We start from the raw sequence: 6,817 nt of genomic DNA, 5'->3' as shown, positions 1-6,817 counted from the left end.
TTTTATTGTACTTTATTTTCCGCAAGTTCATCACGTCAAACCCTAATTAACCGAGAACCCTAGGCTGCTCGACGGGAGGATCCCGCGAACGAACCTAACCCTTCTCCGGCGACTTCGCGCTGCCGGAACCGATACGAGTACCCTCGTATCATTTGGTGCTTTCATTGAGAGCTCATCCTCCGTATTTCCGCATCATGTCATACACCTACACTGACTACGTCCATCGCCAGTTCAATAGACCGTTCCTCTCGCCACTGCCCATGCCGAGCCCCACATCGTGTTGGTACCTCCAGAGCCAGAACATGCAATTTGGATACTCCTATCCAGACTCACCATTGTTATATCCGCAACCTCCCGATCAACCGGATTGGCAATGTCTCCCAACGACCAACGATGTCGGCCATATGGAGCCTCTCAACATGCCACGTGATCCAGTGACGCCGGAGTTTGAACCGAACCTAACGGTGGCTGCCTTGGCTTCACAGCTCAAGCGTTTAACTGCTACTATCAAGCAATTGACGTCTCGGATGGATGCAAACAAACGCTGCCTGGGCGATCCACACGTCGCGACACGACCTCCACCAGACTACAGCCAGTGTCATGTACACGGAGCCGGTATCGTGTCCCCTACCACAGATGACAGCCGCCGCCCCAGCTGATCTCCATCACGATCCATCTAGAAGCTCACTGCCTGTTGTCGTTGCTATCCCGCCTCCACCAGCCACAATATCTCTGTCGTGCGACTCCAATTTCGAGTATGACTCGATGGAATTAATTGTCGTTGATAATGATGAAGAGGAAAAAAATGTTATTCATTCTAGTGTTGATGTTAGTGGACCAATTTATGGTAGTAAAGATGACAAAGATGATCCATGTAATGTTGTTTTTACTTGCCGAGAACCTATACATGTGGTAGAGCATAACAGGTTGGATATTACAATGTTGAGCAACAAGATTGATTCTTTTTTGTTGAAAGAGGACGAAGATGGTTCCATTGAGGATATGAAGAAGGTAATTGCCTGTGTATATGTGGTTTGGCATGTTGGTGATGTTACAAGTATTAATCATCGATCAACTTTCCTCGACGTCGATGCCCGGTTGATTCCTCTGCAAAATGTCACTCTATGCTTGAGCATTCATGGACGCATTGATGCTGGGAGACGCTCAACTATTCGGTGTATGTTTGACCCAGGAGGATTCCTCGACACTCATTGTTGCTTCATGGTGCCCACCTTGGGGACAAGGTGGATTTCAACCGTGGGGGAGTTGATACGATTATTATTATTATTATTTAGTTAGTTAATTATAGATTTGCATATCTTTTTCATATCTTTTGTCTTGCTCATTAAGTTAGTATCCATTATTATAAATAGTGGACATTGTTCTTTAGTTCAATCATTCAAGAAATATCAATCCAGTTTATCCTTTATCGTTACTTTATCTTTTATTGTACTTTATTTTCCGCAAGTTCATCTCGTCAAACCCTAATTAACCGAGAACCCTAGGCTGCTCGACGGGAGGATCCCGCGAACGAACCTAACCCTTCTCCGGCGACTTCGTGCTGCCGGAACCGATACGAGTACCCTCGTATCACTTACACTCGACTTGCCTCTAGTACGATAGTATTACCCAGTCTTATTTCACAAAAAAACAGCCTAGAATGGCCAGGTTGCTGAGGCACACTAAAGTGAACCTTCAACAGTGTTCAACACAGTGGTATAAAGGTCAAACTATCACATACATATAAGTGGAAAGTACTTGAATCAAATTTAAATGGATGCATTGTTCATCCGCTTAGTTGTGAGGCTCATTATAAAGAAAGTATAAAATCTTTTTATAGATAGAAGGAACACGTATAATTGTTTGCGGTGTTCCCAATCAAAATTCAATGGAAGCCATAATGTATAAGGACAGTGACTTTCAGGTATGAAGTGACATGTGTGGAATACATCAAAATAATTTGCATCTACCGAAAAAAGAAGGAAAAACAGATATACGTTGTTTACCTGTAAATTTTTCAGCTTGAATAAATTATGATTGTTTGTTAGTTTTGACCGCTTTCTTGTTAGCTAGCCCTCATCTAGAGCATCATGCTTAAGAAAAAGATATCTACCAACTGCGAACTTGAGAAATGCATCACCAAGCAATTCCAGCCTTTCGAGAGAATTGTACTCATTACATCCTTCACTCGTGATAGCTTCAAGAATCTGCATCCAATTATAAATGAACTATTAACAATACCTTAACTATGAAAAACGGGATCAAATACAATGTAAGAGCTTAATGGTGGACAAAGGAGATCTAATAGAGCATACCAATTCTAAGATAGCACTTACTCTATCCGTAGTTACTTCTGCCCCGGGAATGAAGCGCTTAACTTGTCCTTCTGTTCAATGGCGGTGCATGATTGATGGTAATACGGACAATGAGCTTCCGATATCTTTAGAAAAACCAACAATTTTCAACTCACAAAGTTCAGGAGGCAAGTGGACAATGTATTCCTCTTTTTCTCGCCATTCTCCTCAAGTACAAATATTTATAAGTAATCTAATTGGAAGATTAGAAGGAACTAATCCAAATATCAGCAAGCCCCAACAGATGAAGTATTCATTTACAAGGACACTATATCTCTATGCAGTCTAATAAAGTGAAGAATGCTTATGAGGAAGAAGGAAATTGTTGATTGGCTTCCTACACTGCATTAAATAATGTACCAGATTACAAGTTCCCTGTCTCGCTATACAGATTCTACTCGGTGAATCATGTTTGTAAGTAAAATATACCTCATCGATTTTTCTAACTAACAAATTTAAAGAATTCTATAATTATTCATCAAATATTAAGGTTTTGAATACGTAATATTCTTAAAGTTAAACTCCAAAACCATCTTTTTTACCTCTTGGATAAAAAAATATAAGAAAAAAATTTAGAGGTAGTCAAAACTAAATGTTGCAGGGACGGAACCAGAAATTGAAAGAAGCCGGTGCTAAAATTTTAAAATATTACTAATATTTAATTATAAAATAATAATAATATATTAACATATTTAAATTTATAAAATAACAATATTGAAATATTTAATTTTAAATAAAATATTTATAATTTTTATCAGATGGTTGATGATTATTGTTCATATCCATCAAATCAAAGAGCAAATACATGAAACAATTATTAATAGGAGCTCCATGATATATATTTTCAAATGGTTACAAAAATTATTCATCTTGACATTGTACATAGTAACAATAACATTAAATTTTTAATATATATACTACGATATGATAGAATTAAAAATTATACATCTTGACTTTGTACTTAGTAATATATTGGTGTACTAAAGTGATACTGATTGAATTCTTCAACTTTTCGTTGATTTTACATAGAAGTACTTACATATGAGAAATAAAGAAACAATTTAGATTGAAATGTTTATAGTTTACAAAAATAGCATATTTATTAATTTATAATACTAATATTATACATTTCAAAATGCTAGCAAATATATTTTATAAGATAATAAAAATGATTATATCTTAGTAGGGGTGTGTTAAGGTCCTTCGCAACTTTTCAGTCCAAGCTTCTTTTTAATCACAACCCTTGGATCCTTGAATTGGATGGTTGTGATGATCTGCATTATTACACTATAATGGTGCATTATTAGTCGGTGTGCATTATTCAACTGAAATTCTACATTATTACACTATAATGGTGCATTATTAGTCGGTGTGCATTATTCAACTAAAAATCTGCATTATTAAATGACATGTGACATCAATCTAACCGTCGGATGATAAAATCGTGGGGCTGAGATTAAAAGGAACAATAGAACAAAAGATACAAAAAGAAAATGAATGCATCCCTATCTTAGTATGTCTTATCAATAGCATTGAAATATAAATTTATGACCACTCCACTACATAATCTAGTGATTCTATACATTACACGGCTCTTTAATTTATTTTATTGTAAATATGTCAATAACTTTTCACATCATATACAATATAATAATATTATATCATTAATAATTTTTGTTGTCTCCTTCCTCAAAATACATCGTCTCCTTGCATTTTCCTCAAATTTCAGATTTAGTTTAAGCAAAAAGGAAATGGAGTGCAGGGCTATTCGAGTCGCCTGGGGCGGAGACCAGGCGGAGGACTACCGTGACAGGAAGGTAATCGGGTCCGGCGGCGGCTAAGCCCCCGCTGAAGCGGTGGCTTGGCCCCGTGTAGTTCCGTCCCTGGAATGTTGCATTTATGATTTGGTTGAAAACTTATGTTGATATTAAACTATTTATGTGATACGACTCCGCATGGAGGACCCGTAACGAGGTCCATGGCGAGGCGACTAGAGCTCTTCAATTTCATCAAAGAGACGCTGCGAGAGGAGTCGATGAAGATTGAAGAGCCGACGATAAAGATCGCGCTGCAAAACGAGGGTCATGAGCATCTACCCGGCCGGGTGTCATTGCAACCACCTAGTTGGGTGCCTACCCGCTGGAATCCGCAAGCTCAAGTCTTCCTACCCGGCCGGGTACCTCGAGGGCAACTCGATCACCTGCTGGGGTACCTTCACCAAGGCATCGAGGAGTCAGGGAGTCCCACCCGGACGGGTGGCTCGTCGCCAACCAGATCACCCGATCGGGTATTCCGCTGAAGGCGGCGGTGAGTCAGAGACTTCTACCGGGGCGGGTGGCTTTTCGCCCACAAGTCCACCCGACCAGGTGACAGGTTGAAGAAAGGAAGGAGTCAGGGAATTCCACCTCGTCGGGTGGCTCAGTGTCCAAAAGCTCACCCGGTCGGGTACAATGCCTATGCTAGATTTTGTAGGCTCATTCCTTGGGTTTTGGACTCTAAGTATAAATACCCCTTGATGTCATTTAATTATGGGTTGGCTGAATTTTGACATTAGAATCTTGCTAGACTTGTGTACTCTCTTGAAGAGAGTTTTTATCCAATTTCTAGTTTTCTATGTTGCTTGATCATCAATTGATCCAATCAAGTATGATCAAGTATAGGTATGCGTCAAGGGTTTGTGAATTCCTTTGAGCAGCAGAGTCATTACTTGAATCTAGTATGTTGAAGATTACTTAGAGTATTTTCTCCATCAATGGATTTAGCTAATACTCCATCCATCCCTCTGTAGCTGAGTCGTATTCATTTTTGGGTTGTCCCATTGTTGATGAGTCGTTTCTTTTTTTGGCAATAAGCAACAACTTTTATTTTCTCTTACTTTACTCTCTTTTATTTTATTCTCTCTTCATCTCTCTACCTTTTTCCTTTTCTACTTTATTATTCATTTACTTACCCCACTTAACACAACGTTTTCTTAAATATCGTGCAGAAAAGAAACACCTCTACTATAGAAGGACGGAGGGAGTATCAAATTCACACTTCTTCATTTCTCATCTCCCATCAAATCATTTTGGATCTAGTTTTTTAGGGCTAGATCCACCCTATCCTTTTATTGCTTTTTGTGTTTTGTGTTCATTTGCAAGATCAAACATCATCCAAGGGTATAAATCTTGGGTTAATGGATCTCAATCTACATGGATCGATATCATACTGTTTGAGTCCGTTCTGATTATCCAAAAAATTGGTATGATACAGACAAAAATTAACATGTCTCGTGCACAAGATGACATGCCTAAATAGAGAAATATATTATTATTAGTGATTAATCATTTAATTACATTTAAAAAATTAATTGTAGAAGGTGGGCCTCTGATGAGCCCGGTCATGGGCTGGTCCTGGGCTGGGCTAGGCTTCAGATGGATCTAGTCCTGGGCTTGGGCTGAACCTGGATTTACAAAATGCCCAATTGGAGCACATCTCAACTAATGAGCCCAGCCCAAGCCCACTTCATTTCACTGATGGGCTGGGCCTGGGCCTAGCTGGCCCAGCCCAACACTCTTCTCTGAGTCAATGTAATCTCAAACAATGACAGATGACAACGACCTGCATGGCTTATTTGCCTATTGAAGTTTCTTATATTTTGCACAGCAGTTAAAGGCGGCTAATTTCACAGGCTTCTCTTTTTGCCCAAGTAAAGTGGGCCCCCTTGCGCTTGAGAAATCTTCTTTCCCTACTATTATAGCCAAGTTTGAATTTATTAAGAAATATCCAAAAATATAAAAAGTAGGAGCAAGGATTTATTCTCTTCTAACCAAATTTGAATTTTTAAGAAATATCCAAAATATAAAAAATTATTCCCCTTTTTATACATCCCTAAAAATTTATCACCTTGCACTTTTATCATTTTTGGTAGTGCACTCCTCATTCCACTCACTTTTTCAACCCACTTTCCATTACATTTCTTAAAACCCTACCGGGTCAAATGGTGATGAATTATTAGGGACGGAGGGAGTAGCAGTAAGGATTTATTTAATACTCCATCTGTCCTCAAATAAATAGATTAGTTTTATCATTCTAGATTGTCCTCTAAAATTAGATGAAGTTTAAATATGAAGATTTTAACCAATTACACAACACAAATAATATAGACCCCATAGTCCACTATCAGTCTACCACTCCTTCCACGACCTTTTCTCCTTTTATCTTACTTTATCAATTGCAAATTGAAACTCGTGTTATATAGTACACGTTTGTTTATATTTTGAGGACATGAGAGTAGTTAAATATCACTTGATAGTTGATAGTCTAACTTCTATTATCTATAATAATAAAGTAGTACTTCTTTCGTTCGCCATGAAAATGTTCCATTTTTTATTCGTCCGTCTACCAATAAATGTCCTAATTCACTTTTACTATTTTTAGTAAGTGGATCCATATTCCACTAACTTATTTCACTAATATTTTAT

This window comes from Salvia splendens, chromosome 9 (assembly GCF_004379255.2).
Source record: "Salvia splendens isolate huo1 chromosome 9, SspV2, whole genome shotgun sequence".
NCBI lineage: Eukaryota > Viridiplantae > Streptophyta > Magnoliopsida > Lamiales > Lamiaceae > Salvia > Salvia splendens.
Note: the sequence above shows the minus strand (reverse complement) of the source record.